At 47.0% G+C, this 20,731-nt stretch overlaps 1 protein-coding gene across 19 annotated transcripts in view; it reads left to right on the top strand.

Moving 5' to 3' along the window:
* The window catches only part of PLEKHA6 (pleckstrin homology domain containing A6), a 159,601-nt gene that overhangs the window by 63,526 nt on the left and 75,344 nt on the right, over positions 1 to 20,731 (top strand). The window contains exon 1 of one of the 19 annotated variants that reach the window (XM_031656718.1): positions 4,501 to 8,168. The exons of the other annotated variants lie outside the window; for them this stretch is intronic. The gene's annotated coding sequence lies outside the window, so the exon portion shown is untranslated. Of the gene's footprint in view, positions 1 to 4,500; positions 8,169 to 20,731 lie in introns of those variants that run through there. 19 annotated transcript variants of the gene reach the window in all.

Genomic DNA, 20,731 nt, shown 5'->3' on the forward strand with positions numbered 1-20,731 from the left:
ATGAGTGGGGAGGCAGGGCACGCTCAGCTTCGGAGGCTCTGCCAGCTCTGGGTGGTGCTGAGTGAACCCTACCCCCACATATCCTGCAAAGGCACTGGGAACAAGGGGTTGGGTACCCCTGGACTCACCCATTGAAAGCATTTCTCCCATGTCCCTATTCTGAGCAGCCTGCAGCTGTCTTCCCCGGCAGCTGTCTCCCTGAGCCTACTTGGGTTTCTTGTGGGCACAGAGAGTGCTCTCACACCCACTCTCCACATCCTGTATCAAGAAAGTCAGGTTCTTACCCAACCAGGGCCTCTCCTCCCCTTGTCAGTGCCGGTGTTTCTTTTAATAGTTTAAAAAGTTAGAAAAATATTTTTCAGAGCTTTAGTTGCTCCTGAAGAATTCTAGCTTCCTCCCACTGGGAGTGAGCCTTCAAACATCATTTATCCATTGATCAATGAGAAAATATTTATTGAGCTGGAGCCACTTCATGCATTGCATTACATGCATCACGGGACTCCACAGTCTGGCCCCGAATACCTGTCCAGCTTCATTTAGTTATGAGGAATAAGCAAGCTCATAAATGGGAAGCATTCCCACAGTGTCCATAGTAAACACACAGTAAACATTTATAGAATTGTTGTTACTTCCCAACACGAACCTTGACCTAGTCCAGGGACCCCAGTAATCTCCTGTCTCCTTCCTGTGACTTCCTCTAAAATACCTGGCCTTGTCCTCTCATGCTGTCATCTCCATGCTGCAGCCTCCCCTGGGCACCTCCCCGGCTCCTCACTCACACTGCCCTCATCCCAGGCTGCCTCTGATCGAGGATGGTTTTGTTGGTTTGCTTTTATCTGTATCCACTCTCTAGATTAGGGTTTCCTTGAAGGTGGGGACCATATCTCGGCTCAGTCTCTAGCACTGTCATGCTCAGGACATTTCTAGGGAATGACTGGCTAACATATGCCTACAACTTCACGGCGGAGGGGGTTTTCTGTGGGCTGAGGGTGTTTAACTGGGGCCTTCTGGAAGAGGTAGCATTTGAGCTCAGCCTTAACATGGTGTCCACCTGCCTTCCCCTGGGAGATTTGGATTTAACAGGCATCTGGGGGAGAGGGAAGGGGAATGACGCCGCCAGAGCAGGAATGCCTAAGGCCTTTCAGGGAAATATTGCAAAGTTCAGTCAGGTTGAACTAGAAAACTTACACATGGAGCCATAGAATATGACATTTGAAAGATGAGTGGGGACATGCTGCAGTGGGCCTTGGATGCAAAGCCGTGGAGGTGGACCCTTATGTAGCAGGCAGGGGAGGGATGACCACTGAGGATTTCTGAGCAGGAGAGTCACATGATGAAACAAGCATTGAGCCATAGCCAGTGGAGGGGAAATTGGCTTTAATTTTAAAGGCCCAGGGCAGAGTCCTAAATGTCCTCTTATCACCCATTTCAAATGATTCTTAGTATCTAACCTAAATCATTCCTGCCGTAATCAAAGTCCAGTTTGTCTCACAGGAATTGGAAAACAGCTGGACAGGGCTGTCATTCTCCCATTTCTTCCAGAGAGAACCCACATATCTTGGTGTGGTGCAAGAGTGTGTGCCAGGGTTCCGAGCCAAGCTGGCAGAGCTCTGGGGCACGTGAGGGCACTGAGGCCTGCATTGATACCTCTAGGGGTTGGGTTTGGGGTCATTGAAGCCCCTGTGGAATTAGAAGACCTGGATCTGTCCCTGAGGTATTCCCTCCTCCCCAATATCAGCATACATGCTGTCCCCGTGCAAAGCTTGGGAGCATCCATACCAGCATTTCTACTGCCCCTGTGCCATTGTGGGGGTAAGAGATGAAGTGGATAAAAGTCTCTGGGGCAGGGAGATAAGGGCCTAGAAGAAAGACAAGCTTGACTCAAGGAAAGGCATAGGAGAAGAAGTTAAGGAGGGTTCTGCTATTTCTTGCCCCAGCTTGGTTGGGGTACCCATCTGACATCTGAGAGTGAGGTTGGCCAGCAGCTACAGAGGCAGCAGGTGTCTGTCTATTCCCCTCCAGTCTCCTTGGTTAGATCATCCCCGGGCCAGGGGGAGGGGTGGCCAGTTAGGATCAGTCTTGTCCTTCCAGGATCCTTCTCTGCATTCGCTGTTGGCCCAGTCACTCAATTGTCATCTGCAGAAATATTGGATGAAATTCCAGAGACTTCAGTCTCAAAGAAGAAAGCGTTTCTAGAACAGGGAATTTATTTATCTCCCCGGGCTCACAGGGGAAGTGGAACATTCCATTTGAAGGGTGAAACAGGAACAGGTGAACTATAGTGCGGACAACAGGACTCCGAGACACAGGTGAGGGGAGTGGCTGAACCACTCACACTGCCCACCTCTGCCTCTGGCATCTTCTCATCAATCTGAGGGCACCTTGCTTCCTGTGCCCTGATCTCAAAATACTAAGATAGCAGGATATGGCTCTGGGACCCCTAAAGAAGACAGGTAAGAGGACATCCCTCAGACCCTGTCCCTCCCCATCTGGGGACCCTCACTTTCCCACCCACCAGTGCTGCTGTGTCCCACAATTCTGAGGGCACCACTCACATTGTGCTATATGGGAATAGTACCCCCTGGGGTTGTGCAGAGGCCAGGAAGTCTGTGCCAGCAGATAAGTAGGAGGACAGAATCAGACACTTTTCTGTGTTCTAGGCAAACAATAGAGACCTTTCCAGGAAGCTCGGGGGAGGGAGCTGCCTGTAAGAGGATCCCCGGGTGGATGCTCTGTGGGGTGGCTTGAACGGGTTTCTGCATTTACTGCTGCTTGCTTAATTAGATACCTACATGGTGCTCTCTGCTAATGACCATGTCTCCCAGGGTGATGACAGATAGAAAGGTGGGTAGCTGCAGAAAGAAAGAAAGAAAGATCTCAAGAACAGCCACCTAAGAAAGAGGGCTAAGGGTCTTGATGCAAATGCTTTCAGAGCTTCTCAGAGAGTGCACTAGAGACTGTCAAACTGAGTGTTTTCTCATCTGATGACTCGGGAAGTGAAGCAGTAGCATTTTGGTCGTATTGTGATTCTTCAATAGTGCCCGTCCCTAGTACACTCTAGCCCATCTTTGTAGAACTGGGATTGTTGGGATGTGGGTAAAGAGGTCCCGTGGTCCTCTCCTGGGTGAGCCAGCCAAATATTTACCAAAAGCAGAGCTGCTGAGAAAAGGTGCCAGGACCCAGGTAAACGTTGTGTTTGTGCTGCCCAAACAATGCCATGCTTCATGGGGTCCTGAGCACCCCAGCCCCGTAGTAAGGCCTGGAGCCAGACCCAAGCAAGGGCGGGTTGTAAGAAAGCACAGGACTGTGTGCCATTTGTGGGCCAGAAAGGTGCCACTCTGCCGTTGAGTGTTTCTGGGATGCTTTGAATGGTTTTGCTCTTGGTTCTTCCATCCCAGGAAGGCCTGAACACCTCCAGAGGGTGGAATCTGGACAGGGACAGTAGGATTGCTGTGTCCTGTTCATCTCTCCCATGCTTCTGATGGAAATGATGGAAATAAGCATGTCTGCACATTTCAGGGACAGAGTGAGGTTGGCAGAGATGGTCGACTGTCATGGAAGTCTTGGACTGTAGGGAAAAGACTGAGTTTTGAAGCTGAGCAGACCTAACTGAATTTTGGCTGTGTCATTGACTAGCTGTGTGATGCTGGGCAAGTTAGCTAACTCTTCTAACCATGAGTTTCCTGTGCTGTAAAATGGGAATACCACCATCCACCTCCAGAGTTTCTGTGGGAATTCAATGAGACGATATGTATAAAGCATCTATCCGGCACTGGCTCAAGCATTAGGCATTAGCATTTTGTCATGTAGCACCAACTTAATGCCTACAGTAGGAAGGGTAAGAAATGGGCTGAGACCAGAGGAAACACTTTTGCATGAGGGATTCAGTTTAGATCTTAGGATGCATTTTCTGAGTTTAAGGATTTTAGGTCCTGCATGGCCATGGATAATTGTGAAGTTTCCTCCTCTAAAAGAAATAAAATGATTCCCTTTAGAGTGTAACCTTATGGCTTTCATGTTGGAAAGTAGGAAAAGGAATTATATTCAATTTCATTCAATAAACATTTTTGAGCAAAGGTACTTTCAGTTCCAAAAAGTTGATGATTTTGTGTGTTTAAAAACCCTTTGAACATCTTGGAAGGAAGAAATATTTGAAAACTGTATTGTATTTGGCAGTTATCATTAGTTTTTTTTGTTACACACTCAAGAAGCCCTAATCTGCTTAGTTCTGGAACTAGAAACAATGAGTAGAAGCAGAAGAACTCTTTTTTTTTTTTTTTTTTTTTTTTTTTTGACAGAGTTTCGCTCTTCTTGCCCAGGCTGGAGTGCAATGGCATGATCTTGGCTCACCACAACCTCTGCCTCCCACGTTCAAGTGATTCTCCTACCTCAGCCTCCCAAGTAGCTGGGATTACAGGCATGTGCCACCGCATCTGGCTAATTTTGTATTTTTAGTAGAGATGGGGTTTCTCCATGTTGGTCAGGCTGGTCTCAAACTCCCAACCTCAGGTGATCTGCCTGCCTCAGCCTCCCAAAGTACTAGTATTACAGGTGTGAGCCACCGCGCCTGGCCGAAGCAGAAGAACTTTCTAATAGCACTCTTCAACAATGGAGTAGGCTACCTTCCAAAGTAGTGAGTGTGCTGTCTCTGCAGGAGTTCAAGCGGCCTGTGGATAATCATCTTTCATAGTGGTTGCAGAGGCCTTTTCCTGCACCAGGTGGGAGGGCAGATTGCTTAATGCTCAGATCCCTCCAAAATGTGGGAGGCTCTCATTCTGGGATCACCAAAATCTCCCAGCTGAGGATAAGGGGTTTCCCTAACTCTATGCTAATGCACTAGAGATTGGAATTAGGGCAAGTTCCTCCCTGCACCCGCACCATCACCGGAGGCATTCTTCCTGACTTCCTTCTCCAAAGCAGAGCCTCTTTTCTCTCCCTAAATGTCCTTTACTATGATTTTTTTCCCCCCAAAGCCTTTGAGCTTTTGTGTACTCTTTCCCTGCTGCATGTCTCAGAACCAGCTTTTATTGTAGGTGAATCTTTGTTCTCTGTTCCTAATCATTTCTAGCAGGATGAGAGATTGGCAATTAAGCAACTATTTATTGCATTCCTACTATGTACAAGGCACTGGTATAGGAGCCGAGAGGGAAGGCAAGGAATTGCAATAAATAGTCCAATCCTTAAAGAACTTCAGTCTCTCTTTTGGAAAGATTTTTTTGGAGTAAAAAGTCAGTTGAAGATCAAGGTTGTACGTAAATGACAGTTGAGTGGTAAAGACAGTGGTAGGAATGGGGGAAGGGGAGGGAGTAAGAGATGGCCAGTAGTAGGCTGAGGCACTTTGGTGAACTGGGCTAGTGGATTTCAGATCTGACTGCTGTTGGGATGAGAGACTGAAATAGGAGAGTCAAAGTTGACCTGGCAGTTATAAGCCCGCTTAACCAGGAGAGTTAACGTTGACATTGATAGAAGTAAGAGTGAACTTAGATGGGGAGCCCATTCATAATTGATTTTTTTTAACCATACATGCACAGTAGTCAAACAATACAGAAAAGTATTCAGTGAAAGTCTCTCTCTTGATCCATCTCCGATCTACGCCCAGTTCCCTCCTTGGAGATGACCACTGTTACCAGTGTCTGCTACATCCTTCCTGAGAGGCTGTAAGCCAAGGGTCAGCCAACTGTGACCCATGGGCCAAATCCAGCCCACTAGCTAATTTGGCATGACCCTTAAGCTAAGAATCGTGTTTATATTTGGTGCTGGAAAAAAAATCAAAAGGATAATGATGTTTTGTGACACATGAAATTCAAATTTTACTGTCCACAAGTAGAGTTTTATTGAAACACAGCCACACTCATTCATCTGTGCCTTTTCGTTTCTGCTCATTTGTTTACTTGTGGTGGCTGCTTTTGCACTATGATGGTAGCATTGAGTACAACATGGACTGTATGGCGTACAAAGCTAGAAATATATATCTAACCCTTTACATAAGAAGTTTGCTGACTCCTGCTTTAGGCAAATATAATAATATTGGTAGTTGTTAACATAAATTATTTCTTAGTCCAAGAAGTATCATACTAAATTGATACTATCTTCATTTACTGTATCTTGGACAGTTCCTTCTCAATACAGTTGTGCATTACTTAATGTTGGGGCTACATTCTGAGAAGTTCATTTTTAGGCGAGTTTGTTGTCATGCGAACATTATTTAAAGTGTACATACACAAACCTAGGTGGTATAGCCTACTACACATGTAGGCTTTATGGTGTAGCCTATTGCTTAAACCTGTACAGCATGCTACTGTACTGAATACTGTAGGCAACTGTAACACAGTGGTATGTGTGCACCTAAATATAGAAAACGTACAGGAAAAATGCTATAATCCTATGGGAACACTTTTGTATATGTGGTCCATCATTGACCAAAACGACCTTATGTGTCGTGTGATTGCGCAATGGTATCGTTAGTCAGTGGGTGGTCAATCTTAATTTGATCGTAGCATGCCAAGTTTAAGGTTCAGGCTGGTTACCCTCAGGAAAATGCTCAGTAGGTGGTTGGGCTCATGGGACTGAAGCTCAGAGCCTGGAGGTTGAGATGTGAGGGAGACCTGCAGGGAGTCTTCAGTGTGAATCTGTCTATGACATCAGCCTGGAGGTCAAAGATTTCTTGTAACAGAAATGATGCATTACGTGCTGAGCACTGCGCAAAGTAAACTATGTATGTTAACAGAGTGACAGAAAGACAGTGAATGAGAGACATGAAACCAGTCCCTGGAGGAACAGTAAATACTACAGGCAATTTAGAATTACCTTCTTGAGTCAGCTGGTGACTGCAGGTAATGTGGAGCGGTGAGCAGAGGGGAAAGAGCAATGGGCATTTACTGAGTGCCTACCATGTGCCCAAGTATACATGTTACCTCATTTACTGTGACTCAGGTTGGATCCTTAGCCTCATTTTACAGATGAGGAAATCGAAGCTCAGAGAGGTTAAGTGATTTTTTTTTTTCTTGCAATCAGTGATCCAAGTGAGTATCTAGTTGTATTAAAACACGGTTCCAACTGACATTGGTTGATTGATGATTGATTGACAGGGTCTCGCTCTGTCACCCAGGCTGGAGTGCAATGTTATGATCATAGGATCATAGCTCACTGCAGCCTCAAACCCCTAACCTCAAGCAATCCTCCCAAAGTGTTGAGATTACAGGCATGAGCCACCACCCGGCCCATCTGACTTTTAAGCCTCTTATTTCCCTTCTACCTTCCAAGATGCTGAATCGGGCTGGGAGTCACTCCCTGGCTTTGCCAAGCCATGTCATCATTCTGGCCTCAGCTCTCTCATCTGCAGAATGAGGCGTTTGTTACCACAATTGCTATAGTCTCTTCCTAGTCTCACCTGGCCAAATTCTATTATGGGTGGAAACACAAAGGAAAGGGGAGCTCCATAAAAAGGATATGTAGAAAATTGGGAGAGGTGAGGAAGATGAATTTAGCAATTTATATATGTCAGACCCAGTTATCTAGAATCGGATCCTTAGGAGAATATTCCCTAATATGGAGGAAAAGTCTCAAAGTCTCTGCTCTTAAGCTGCAGACTCGCCTGTTGCCCTTATTGTCTCGATCCTGAGTGCCACTCAAGCACCTGGACTTGAACTGCTGGAAGGGTTGGGGCTGGGAGAGACAGTGGAGAGCACCTGGCAGGGCTCTCTCCCAGTGCCTGCACCTCTGGGCTCAGCTCGGCTGGGCTAGCTTGGCTTAGGGTTTCAGGAGGAGCTGCAGCTAGAGGGCTGTCTGATGTTTCCAAGGAGCAGGCTGGGTGGGGAGTGAGGGGAATGCGAGGGCGGCGGGTAAGCCATCAGACCCGAGGAACTGGGGGTGTGAGTGTGTTTATATAGGACTCGGCCAACCTGCAGTTTCAGATTTCAGAGCCAGCTTTGCTGGGAGACGTTCCTTAGGTTTTCAGTTAGTGCTGGAGCAAGGAGAGAGCTGACACCAGAGTCTTCCTGGAAGGCTGGGGGAATTCTGGAATCCGCGGCTCTCTCCCTGTCTCCTTCCTTCTCATGGGCGCTGCATCCGCCACCCTTGGCAGTTTTCTCCGATCAGAAGTATTGCTTCACTCCTTCTCAGTCGGCAGTCTGCGTCTCCCAACTGGGTCCTAACGTCCAGCATGGAAGGTAAAAATCTAGGGTCCTGGGGATCTCTGCTAGGAAGAACCGGGGCCAGCCAAACTTTCAGTGGAGAGGACCCGGGAGAAAAACTCACATGTTGGGCAAAGAGGCGTATTTCACAGTAAGGCAGATATGAATGAGTGTGAGTGTGTGAGAGTGAATGTGTGTGAGTGTGTGTGTGGTGCAGGTACTTCTGTTAATAGTTGGGAAGCAAATCTTTTACCTCTTCTTCCTCTTCCTCCTTCCATTTACCCCTTCTTTCTCTCCTAGCAAATAAGAATATTGCATAAATGTTCATCTTTCTCAGGGTCTCTCATTAAAAAGTTAAAGAAAGTGTCTAATTTCTAGAAGGTGACTATTTCCTCCCTTGGGGGCAGGGGCTGCAGAGGGAATTTAGAGACATGAGTACAGAGCCATGTGTATCCAGAGTACTGATGCCCCTAAGGTAAGTCCTGGATATTGTAGGTGCTTAGAACACTTGTTTTTTTAAATTTTAGATGGTGGGGGGTGGGGTACACATACAGGTTCATTACATGGATATTGCATAACGCTGAGATTTGGGCTTCTGTTGAACCCGTCACCCAAATAGTGAACATAGTACCCAATAGGTTGGTTTTCAACCCCTGCCCCCATCCCTTTCTCCCCCATTTTGGAGTCCCCAGTGTCTATCTACTGTTGTTATCTTTACATCCTGGAACATTTCTGATAAAGCTACCTGAAAGTCCTGTAGCTGTCTGTTGGGAAGGTGAAATCCGTATGGATTCCAGCATGGTCTCCATGTGAAATTAGCTTGAACCAACCCAAGGGATCAAAGCTATGAGGGGCAAGTGACAGGAGCACTTTCTTCCCAGTGCCTCAGAATTGGGCAGGATGGAAGCCAAAGCCTTGGAAGAGGGGGAGGAGGAACTGGCATTTTGCCTGAAAGCAGAAATTTGGGCAGGGCAGGTGATTGGTGGGTGGTGGGTAAGGTTGGCTGAATGTGGCCCTGTCTTCCCAGGGTTTGTGTGGTGTTTCTTAGTGGCAAGGAGCAGAGATCAGAGAACTGCCTCATACAGGGGCTGGTGGGTGGGCAGCCTGGCCTGGCTGCCATGGAGCAGTCACTGGTCCTGTGGGCAGCACATGCTGTGAGGCAGGATCTTGCAGGAATGGTGGGTGGCCCAGGCTCAATGGGACACAGCCAGAGGCTGGAGGTGGTTTTTGAAAAGCAGATTTGGGGTGGTGAGATATACTTTGGAGGAGGAATGTGGCGGAGAAAGTTAGAGAAAGAATATGGGGTGGATGGAAAGGAACAAAAAGAGGGATTGGGGAGTCCTAAACTGTGACATATTCCAAAGCTGCAGCCAGGCAAGGGATCTCAACTCTCAATGTAGATATAATCCAGAATAGGTGAGAAAACCACCATTTGCCTACTGACTTCTTTTTTTTTTTTTTTTTTTTTTTGAGACAGAGTCTTGCTCTGTCGCCCAGGCTAGAGTGCAGTGGTGCAATCTCGGCTCACTGCAACCTCCACTTCCTGGGTTCAAGTGATTCTCCTGCCTCAGCCTCCCGAGTAGCTGGGATTATAGGTGCCTGCCACCACACCCAGTTAATTTTTGTATTTTTAGTAGAGACAGGGTTTCACCATGTTGGCCAGGATGGTCTCGATCTCCTGACCTCAAGTGATCCGCCCGCCTCTGCCTCCCAAAGTGCTGGGATTACAGGCATGAGCCACTGCACCCGGCACCTACTGACTTCTGAATATAATGAGAGAGATGTATGAGAAGTGATGTGGGCTGGGCAAAGTGCAACAAAAATACATTTTAAGCCTAAGAAATCATATAGTGCAGTTGAGTTTAGAAGGCAATCACACAACCATTTATTAGGCAATATAATTAATAGGTTGCACAGCCTGGTTATTTTTGAAACTATGAGGATTAAACTTTTTTTATTTATATCACCACCTACTTCCAAATAGAATTCATAGCATCTTTATGTATTTAGTAGATGCTGCTGAGCATAATTTTGGCCAACAGACTCATAATTTCTTCCTTTTGTTCAATTGTGCAGTGCTTTGCAGCTCAAACCAAGTGCACTTTCATATCCACACTCCGATTCTAGCTCAATTTAGCAGGTGTTTACGGATTCCTCTTCCTCCCTAAGCAGTGTGCTAGATTTTGAGTATACAGAGATGGAAAAGAACTGGATCTGCCTTCAAGGATCTCTCAGTCTACCGCAATCCTGTAGGGACGACGGGAAAAATATTCCTACAATATAGATGAGGAAACTGGAGCCAAAAGATGCTGCTATGGTTAGTCAGCAGGAGGGGCGGATTAGAATCCAACTCCTAATCCAACATGCCACAGTACTGCATGCTCCTCCCTCTAACCCACTGCCCAGCAATGCATGCACTTTCCTTTACCTGTTCGTCCCCCATACTTTCTGCATCAGAGTAATGAGAAAGAAGCAGTGATAGGGAAGGCAGAGTGGAAAACTGCTCCCTGGTATGGAACCAGTCCTCTTTGGGCCCCTCATCGTGCAATTGAAATGGCATCACTGGGTCTATGTCTTTGTTGTGTTACCAATTTGATGATCTCTACCGTGTACCAGAGGCATACTTTTTCTGTCAGATAATTCTTGACTTGGAATAGATTGCCTTCCTCTCTATTCTCCCTGAATTATTTGAACAGGCAAGGATATGGTAAAATTCAGGGGCTCACAGAAATTTAAGAGGTTTCAGTAGGGTGGTAGATGCTCATTGGACACCTGCTTTATAAAATAACAACCAACGTTTGTTCAATGCCTTGTAATCGGCAGAGTGCCTTTAATATAAGTAAAGAATAGTATGCCTATTAATTTCCCCCTCCCTTCCATACCTGCCCTACTCAGGTTTTCTAGAAAGGTCTGAATACCAAAAGCATAGGATCTTTGTCTTAATTTTGAGGCTCAAGCTAAAAGGGACATGGAGCCGTCTTCTGGCTGAGTGATTCCAAAGTTTTGGTCTGTGACAGAGTTTTCACCAGTCTGAGGTAAAATAAGAACAATAGGGAAAATTTACCACTTTTTTTCAGAAAGCAAAATATATTAGAAGACATCTTTTGGGGGCAGGAGATGTGCTGAAATATTTACTAACTTATCCTTTTTCAGAGCTGATGGTGAGAGTAGATGGTAGATAGGCTTTTAAAATGTCCTTATTTAGCAAAATTAAAAGTTGGCAACTTTATATTGGTTCCTCAAATTTCATTTTTTGAAATTTTTATTGGTCCATGAAATTCAAAAATTTTGCCTCCAGGCAGGACCATTTCCAAACAGAGGAGACTCTCCCTGATAAGGCCAATTTTGGGGCAGATTCCTGAAAACTTGAATTCTGATCTTACCACTACCATCTTTCTCTGTGGATCTTTAGAATGTGATAAACCGATAAACACATTGAGTCTTTCTCCATTCTTACTTTGTGAGAGGTTTCTACCTCCAGGGTCAGGCCCCTGGTGAAGGAATGTGCTCTCACTTCCTCTTCCTGTTTGTCCTGAATAGCAGGGATAGCAGACTTTCCATCATCTGCAGGGCTTTGGGATTAGGCCTTGCCCATTCTTATTCCCAGAGTCATCTTTTGGAAATGAGGGAGGTCATCTTCTATGCTTGGAAAAGACCAAGAAGATCTGTGGATTGGATTTTGGGAACAGCGTGAGAAAACATGTTTTTAACTGGGTGGGTGAAGTCAAGAACATTTAAAAATCTTGATATCAGTTTTTGAAATGGTGGGTCTTCTTGAACTCTCAAGAATATAGGCTAAGCCTGGCACGGTGGCTCACACCTGTAATCCCAGCACTTTGGGAGGCTGAGGCAGGTGGATTGCTTGAGCTCAGGAGTTCAAGACCAGCCTGGGCAACATGGCGAAATCCCATCTCTACAAAAAATACAAAAATTAGCCAGGCATGGTAGCACACGCCTATAGTCCCAGCTACTCAGGAGGCTAAGGCAGGAGGATCGCTTGAGCCCAGGAGGCAGAGGTTGCAGTGAGCCATGATTGCACTACTGTACTCCAGCCTGGGCAACAGAGTGTGACTGTCTCACCACCAGCCCCGCATCCCAAAAATAATCCAGACTGGAGCTTTTGTAAATGTGGAGGCTCCTGGGGGTATTAGAGTGTCTGAGTCTCCTAAGTTTTGAGGATTCAGACCTGGAATTACAACAAATATGTGGGAAACCCCAGACAGGTCCCCAGCTGCCAGAATCTGAGACACACGGTTGGTGTGCACATGTGTGCAGACTTGTATGAGCAAAAGCTTTTAGGAAAAACCCAGTTTGAAACCACCCTAGGAATTGGACTAGGTGCTCTTTTTTGAGGTTCATTCTAGGACCCTTTTCCTAAAAGCAGATACCCAGGAGCTTTTTCATCTAAGAAAACTTTCTGATTTTCTTCATCCCATTTTCATGGCCTGAAATAAGAGCCCTCCTAGCCTAAGAAAGTGGTTGAGGTTCCTAAATTAGGAAGGTTGTTCAATTGCGGGGAGAGGGTGAGAGGGCGGCAGATTCCCGAGCTTTCTCAGGGCAAAGAGGCATAAGGAAAATGACTAAAGGGAAGATTAGGCTCTGATCTGGAAGACCAGGCCAAGGTGTATGAGATTTTCTTTTCCAGACAGTTTCTAGATAGTGATGGGTCAATCCAGCAGCATAGCCCTTAAGAATGGTGATGCAGGAGAGCCTGAACCTGTGACTGATGATGGATACCATGGGGCTGTTCAAACTAGCAGAGGAGAGAAAGAAAGGAAAGGATCCAAGAAGTGTAAATTAAAGATAGCTGCCACTTAAGGAGTGGTACCTTCTGCAGGGTAGACCCCTCTGTGCTTCATCTGATGGCTCCACCTAGGGTTGGGCAGATGAGTGATGGTGACAGGTAGTGGTTGTCTTTTCTTTCCTTTTTTTTTTTTTTTGAGATGGAGTTTCACTCTTGTCCCTCAGCTGGAGTGCCATGACATGATATTGGCTCAGCACAACCTCCACCTCCCAGGTTCAAGCGATTCTCCTGCCTCAGCCTCCCGAGTAGCTGGGATTACAGGCGAGCATCACCACGCTCAGCTAATTTTGTATTTTTAGTAGAGATGGGATTTCTCCATGTTGGTCAGGTTGGTCTTTTTTTTTTTTTTTTTTGAGACGGAGTCTGGCTCTGTCGCCCAGGCTAGAGTGCAGTGGCCGGATCTCAGCTCACTGCAAGCTCCGCCTCCCGGGTTCACGCCATTCTCCTGCCTCAGCCTCCCGAGTAGCTGGGACTACAGGCGCCCGCCACGCCGCCCGGCTAGTTTTTTGTGTTTTTTTAGTAGAGATGGGGTTTCACTGTGTTAGCCAGGATGGTCTCGATCTCCTGACCTCGTGATCCGCCCGTCTCGGCCTCCCAAAGTGCTGGGATTACAGGCTTGAGCCACCGCGCCCGGCCCAGGTTGGTCTTAAATTCTGGACTTCAGGCGATCTGCCCACCTCAGCCTCCCAAAGTGCTAGCATTATAGGCGTGAGCCACCGCGTCCGGCTGGCAGTGGTTTTCTTAGCCCACCTCTGATCCCCTCCAGTGGTGGCTTTCCCCAAGGAAGCTTTCTCCAAGGAGGATCTTGTCTTAACTTTGGATAGGTTTGGGACACAGCATTAGCCAGTACAGCTAAATTCTTAGAGATTAGAATCTCTTCTGAGATGTTCAAGCCAGAAGGAAGAAGTTGTTAATCATTCAGCATGGCTTTTTCTGACTGCAAAGACCAGCCTGGGCAACATGGCAAATGCAAGGTCAACAAGGATATTCCTGAACCTTTGAAGATGTCCCCCTCCTTATCATGGTGAGATTATGGAAAGCAATACCCGAACTTCAGGGCCAGCTTTGTCTCTAACTTGCTTCATGGTCTTCGGCAACTCAATTCTTCTCTGTGGGCCTCAGAATCTTCATTTGTAACATGAGGGAATTGAACTTGATTGCCACCATCCTCTTTGTTTAATTCCGTATGCCTCAGGTCTCCATGTGATACACAGTAGGGCCTTTCCAAGAATTTCATGTAGACTTTATCACTCCAAGAAAAGAAGCATCCACGACCTCTTTCTGAACTGCAGGTTTATTGCCCAACAGTTGTACGCCTGTTGGAAAAGTGACTGAAGGTGGCAGGATGGACTAGGTATTCTCATGATAGCAGATCCAGGGTCAGAACTGAGAAGTCCACTTGGATGACTGTGCCTTAGAGTGAGTTGAGTCCATAATAATCATCAGTAAGTCCCTAAAATGTATGACTAGAGCCAAGAGATCTGAGAATTGCCCAGCATTTTACACTGTTACTGACCAGGGCTGGTTTCCCATTTTAAAAGCCTCCTGAGGCCATGAAACAGCATCAGGAGAAACATGCCAAACCTGTTCAGCTGTGTGTTGATATGTTTGTTTCTCACCCTAGGGTCCCATCATCATCATCCCCCTCACAATTGGAATTCCTTCCTTCAATTCCTCATAAACTCAGAGAGAAGCCCCCCTTCTCTCACAGAGAACAGCCCCTCTTCTCTCTGTTTCCTCCACAGCTCTGTCATTTATCCCCTGGGAATGCCCCTAGGGAATAGGTGGTACGGATGAAGCCATGGGGTGGTGGTAGGGTGGAGAGAGGGCTGGAAGCCCAATGAGGTGGGGACTTGGGAGGCGTGTTTGGATTCTGTGGGCATGTCTATACCTGAAGTCCAACCAAATAACACTTTGCCTCCGCCAGCTCTATTCAGCGTATTGCTGTAGGCTGATGAGCTGTTCTTTGAATCCTCTCCCCTGTCCCATGCCAACATGCATTCCCAGGAGCCAGCTCCAGACTGCAGGAACCCACAGACTCTCCAGACTGGTGATGAGGCAAGTGCTTTGACTGGCTGTCAGCATCTTTAGCTTAACTCTGGTGACTCTGCTGAAACTCCTGTCTTCGGGAGCTAGAGAGGTGACTTGTATAGCTCTATACTTTATTATCTGAAATATTTGGGGCCTATGGGTTAGAATGGTAAAGTGGTACACATTGTTTATTACATAAAACCTTCAGTAGGGTCTGGAGCAGCTCTGTAATCAAACACATTAATATCCTGCAGCCAGACTGAGAGTGTCACATGAGTGGGGTAAATAAAGGCTGTAAAGAGTCTCATGCCAGTTCAGGTCGCGGTTTGCTGCTGTATGTGCTCAAGTCAGGTTGAGTTTTGCTGCCAGTTAGGACAAAACTTTCAGTTCAGATGTTTGTAGGTTTTGGAATGCTATGAAAGCATTGTGGCTCTGGATTGCCTCATATATTCTTATAAGGTGGGAATTGGTCTTCCCATTTTACGTATGAGAAAGCTAGAGTTTAGGGAGGATCAATAACTTGTCCATTGACATTCAGCTGATGAGTGAGCTGAGCTGTCATTCCAATCCAGATCTGTCTGCCTGCAGAGCTAGGCTTTTCCTCCAAGGTAATACATCTTTAGAATGAATGAAGACGACTCAAGGGTGGGCACGGGGAGCTCTGACTTTGACATCTTCTCTGATTAGGGGAGTACTTTCTGGATATCTGATAAGGATCATTTATTGGCTTGTTCTTATTTATACTTTGACTTCTGCGATCCCAGTAGGCTAATGGCTCAGAAGAGAGGAAGCTAAAGTTCAGTCAATTTTGTGGCTTACAAGAAGAATCCAGCTGACTTTGTGGGGGCTGTGAGAGCCAAGAACAAATGGGGTCAAGTTGGATTTAGTGAGAGATGCATCATCTGCAGTGGAAACAACCCCCATACAGAGCCAGTGAAATGCACAGTGCTTCCTGCTTCCCCACCCATTGCCTGACTGGAGAAGTGTTCCCTTGAGTGGGGACCTGTCTTGAGAGAAGGATTGTCCTTAACGATCACCAGCCCTGGGTAAGCTTGAGAGTGATGAGCAGCTTGAAACAGGGAGAATTCAATTAGGGAGTCTCTCTGGTCTTCATTAGTAATGTGAAAAAACAGTCAAAGGAAGCACTAATTCAATCTGCTGAAGATGCAGCCTACTTTTAACACATCATTGGAAAGATGGACCCTAGTCTCTGGTCTGGGCAATGGCATAGATAACCTCCCTCTTCTATCTTCTAAGTACTGTCAGATGGCGGCTGCCATATCTGGGTCATCTCTAGGTCAGGCAAGATCTGGACTCTTAATATCCAGGCACATGTGTCCATGGTGATCCTCTATGGTGAGGAGCCTGTGGTCAGTGAACTCCAAGCAGTAGAAGGGCCGGCCACTCTGGCAGGGGAGTGGCCTGTGCTTTACTAGGAAGACACCTATTAGGAAGCGTGGTAGGTTAGTTTTCACAGGAACAAGGAACATCTGCTCCAGCCAACTAGAGAACAGATGGGGGGAAAATATTCTTAAAGGGGCCATTAGCTCTTGGAATTGGTGCCAGGCAAGTAGGCCTTTCTAAAGAAGACATGAGGGGGCAGGTTAAACCTCTTGGCCTGAGAGAACTGTGAGGCCCTAAGACAGTAGAAGACCCACATTTGCTTTGGAAAGTGCAGGAGAAAGAATGCAAGATGTTTTCTCCCCTCAATAATGGCTGTCCTCTGGGAATATGTCTCAAAGCTGTGTCAGCTTGCTGGCTGCCAGCTCAGAGCTCCCTGAGTCCTTCGGTCAGCAGTCCTCCCCTGCCAACTTCCCTATGGACCTTAGCTCACCTATATGACATACCCCACTTCTGTAGCCAACTCCCTCTTAAACATCCCAGGAGCTCTTCTGCACTGGGCAGTAGGAAGCTCACCTGCTTTCACTGACCCTCATTTTTCTTCCTGTCCTCTCAGATGGCCTGGTCTCTAGGATAGTCCCCGTCTCCCAGCACCCTTTTCTGCTGTCTTTAGACAAAATTCTCAGTGCTTTCCCTTCTTCCTTCTGTTTGCTTTCCTTTTCTTCCTCAGACCAACCATGTGTGCAAAGTCTAGATGGCGACTTTGGGTCCTCCAGAAGTCATCTTGTCCCTTCCTCTAGGATTAATTTGTGACTTCTGGGTACAAGTTACTGACTACTCAAAGCAGCTTAAGCCCCAGAGGGAATTTAATTATAAGGGTGCTGGGGTGTCTGTTAGAGCTCGAGGTCAAAGAAATGGCTGGATCAGAGGAATGGACTAAAAGCAAGAAGCTGAATGCCACAGGTATGGTCTTTGCGCCTCTCTGTGTGCTGGCTTGTTCGTTTCTCTCATGACAGAGAGGGCTTTCAGCTTCCTGGTTAGTCTATAGGAAAGAAAAGATGGAGAAGCAGCTCCTTCCTGTGCACACCACCAATAGCGTTGCCTGGAGAAGGGCTGATCTCTTTTTTTTCTCCATCTCAGGTCCCATCCCTGGGGAGGGATTTTGGCTGAGCTGAGATCAGGTGGCTACCTCATGTAACCACAAGAGTGGGGCGGGTTTAGGCATATGGTTATTTCTGCTGTAACCGTGGATCTAGGGATGGGGCCAGTTTCTAGAAAGGGGTTAGTACTTTCTATTGCACATTAGCCCTTCTTGGACCTCTAAGCCCAGGGGAGTCTGGCCTGGAGAGTTTACACACCCCAACTCCTTTCGCTTGGCTCTTCTCCTGCCTGGCATGAGGACTGGCAAGGCCTACCAAAGAGCAGGGTAGTCTGACTGAAGGAACCTGGGGCATGACTGTGTGTCATTGCTATTCCCCATGTGCAGAAAAGACCTGGAACCTGGACCTTGAAGGCCATTCAGTCGCCGACCCTCCCCTCAGGTACCACTCTACCCTTTTAGTAAAGTCTTTCATAGATGATTTGATTGTTCCATTTGACACTAGGGAGTCAACATTGAAAAGTCTTGCTGTTGGAAAGCTCATTGTTTCTAAAATCAGTCTTTCATGATGTAACTGAATCCATCCATCATCTCTCATTCCATCTGGGGCTCACAAGGAAGACTCAGGCCCACTATTTTGGGACTGAATTAGTGAATATGAAACTATTTTTGCATGAGGAGACAGGGGCTTGGCCCAGGCTCTATGGGATTTGGAAGCATTTTTGACTGGCTGCTGCCCTTCATCGAAATGAACCCCTGAGGAGAAGAGACACGTATCTGACTACTTGTAGAAATGCCCAAGAGCACTCCTCTAGACTCCTGTTTCCCAACTACAGGCTCCATGGGACCAGAGCCAACTGTGAACCATGAGAAAGGTGTGGAGGGTCAGGCAAGTCAAGGGGGAGAGATATGAGGTGTAGGGGGAGGACAGCAAAGGGGTTCTAGACCAAGATTCCCTCTATCACTCGCATTGATGGACCTTGGGGAGGTTGGGCAATCAAAACCTGCAAAGAACCCTAAACCCTTTTGCATCTTTGATAAGAAACAGCTCATAGTTAGCAATGGAGAGAGGGACCGAATTTTAGTTCCTACATTTCTGACAGTTCCACAAGCTGGGGGGTTGAGACGATGATAACCAAGACTGCATAACAGGCATCATTTTAAGCTTTTTATGAATATTAAGTCACTTAATCCTCACAATAAATCCCATGAAGTAGAAACTATTACTCACCCGCCATGTTGCCGATGAGGAAACTGAGGCATAGAGAGATTGAATAACTTGTCCAAAGTCCCATTGCTAGTATGGAGTAGAGTCAGGATTCAAATCCAGGCAGTGTGGCTTCCCAGCCATCCTTCCTTTTCTCTCTGACCGATTGGGGAACCAAACAGTTCTACCCCAGGTGAACAGGAGAAAACACCACCTGATGTCAGCTCCTCCAGGACGGTGACCTTGTCCTTTCCAGCCATGTGCTAAGGCCCAGTGCCTTACGCCCAGCAGAAGTTCTTGTTGGAAAGAGGAAAATTAAAGGGGGACGAGGATTAGTCTTTATCTTGAGACTTTCCAACAAAAGAAATTTACATTTAGACATTCCTTGTATCCATGTATTTTCCTACCAGAAGGTAGTGTTTAGGAGTTAAACGTCACATCACAGACAAATGTTTGAGCAGGAGATTTTTCTTTTTAGGAAGAAGGATATGTTAGTGACTTTCTCCATCTGATTCAGACTTTATCTCTACCCTTGTCACTAAATTCTTTTCCTTTCTCTCTCCATGGAGCTGGTAGTTAAAAAAAGAAATCTGGAGGAATGGGTACGGTGGCTCTCTGGTTACAGTGGTAATAGCCATATTCCTAAATCTGACCTCCTTTCTTCGGGTCAAATTGGATAAACTCTCCATGGTGCTGCAGGCTTTTTCTTTCTGCTCCCCTTCACTCTGTGATGCCTCAAACCTCATTTCCGTCCACGCTCTCTGCAGACACAGAGTACTGAGGCTGGAAGGAGAAGGAGCGGGACAGGCAGACCCCATTCTCTGCTCTGAGTAGTGTGTGGGAGGAGGCTGGAGAATGGAGCACTTCTCTCTGATCCTGCCTGACTCTCTTGGAGCCAGAGAAGTGGGGGTGTCTCTGAGTGAAGCAGAGGGAGGGCCTGGAGGGGCTCAGGAGCTGGGCTATTTCTGTAACACAGAGCACATCTGCAGCCAGCCACAGAGAAGGTCAAACTCTGGGCGCACGGCTGGAATGCAAGGGGCCAGGCAGCTGGGGGGAGCTGTGGTTTCATCCTTTCTGGCAGCGTAGAGGGCTGCTGTGATGCCCTTTGAGGAAGGTGGGGCTACTCAACAGCGAAGCGGGTGGAGCAGGGAGGGACTCCGCCCTGGTAGATAGTGATGATGGTGGAGGGCATTGGAGGAGGGTAGGGGAAGGCATGTAAAATCCAAATGCCCATCACATGTGGTGGAGAGGAATTTAATTCCAAGGTGTGGGGGCTCTAATTCATGCTCTCTGTCAAAAAAAAAAAAAAAAAAAAAAAAAAAAAGGCAAAGCACTGTGTGAGAGGAAAGAGAAATAAAGCTGACACAGGAACAAGGAGGCCACAGAAACACACGCATGTGAGTGTGCACCAGTGTTCAGAAGTCCACGCAGGGAGGGGGGTACACTTACACTGTTCCCTTCCAAGGCCATATCTAACACACATATTTTTATCTGTAGTCTTTTTCTTAATGAGGACCATGCCCCGCCCACCACAAATTGTATAAGCTCCAGGCCCCCAGAAACCCAGATCTGTCACTGCATCCATGACACTGACACACACCCCCTTCCTTGGTGCCCTGCCTGAATGTCATGAAGCCCCTTCCTCTGCACATGTGTACCCCGTAGCTTCTGTGCCTTACCCTCATCCTCCCGCATGCATGTGTGTGGTTTGGGGCTTCTTGAGTTTCCGTTTATAGTTAGAAAATTGCCCTGCTCTGGCTCTGGCTTTGTCACAGGAGGCTCGGTCTTGGCTCGGTCTGACTGCTGCTTGACCTTTGGCCAACCTGCCCTTGGCCTGGCCTGCTCTGGCCACCTAGAAGCATAATCTGTTGGTTTGTTTTCCTTCTCAGGCTGTGGGTCCTCCCCAGCCGAATCGAAGCCTCTAAAATGGGGCGAGGGTTTCAGATGGGCAGTCAGCCTTCGGAAGGAGCGCTTCCCTGAAGAACCAAAGGTGCTCAGGATGAGCAGCTCTTTTGTCCTATCATTTGCTGTAGGGGCAATGAGATTGCCTTTCTCAGGTCCGGTGCGCCCCAAGGGAACAAGGACTTGCTACACACCTTATACAGCTGGATAGCAGC

This window comes from Papio anubis, chromosome 1, assembly GCF_008728515.1.
Source record: "Papio anubis isolate 15944 chromosome 1, Panubis1.0, whole genome shotgun sequence".
NCBI classification, from domain to species: domain Eukaryota; kingdom Metazoa; phylum Chordata; class Mammalia; order Primates; family Cercopithecidae; genus Papio; species Papio anubis.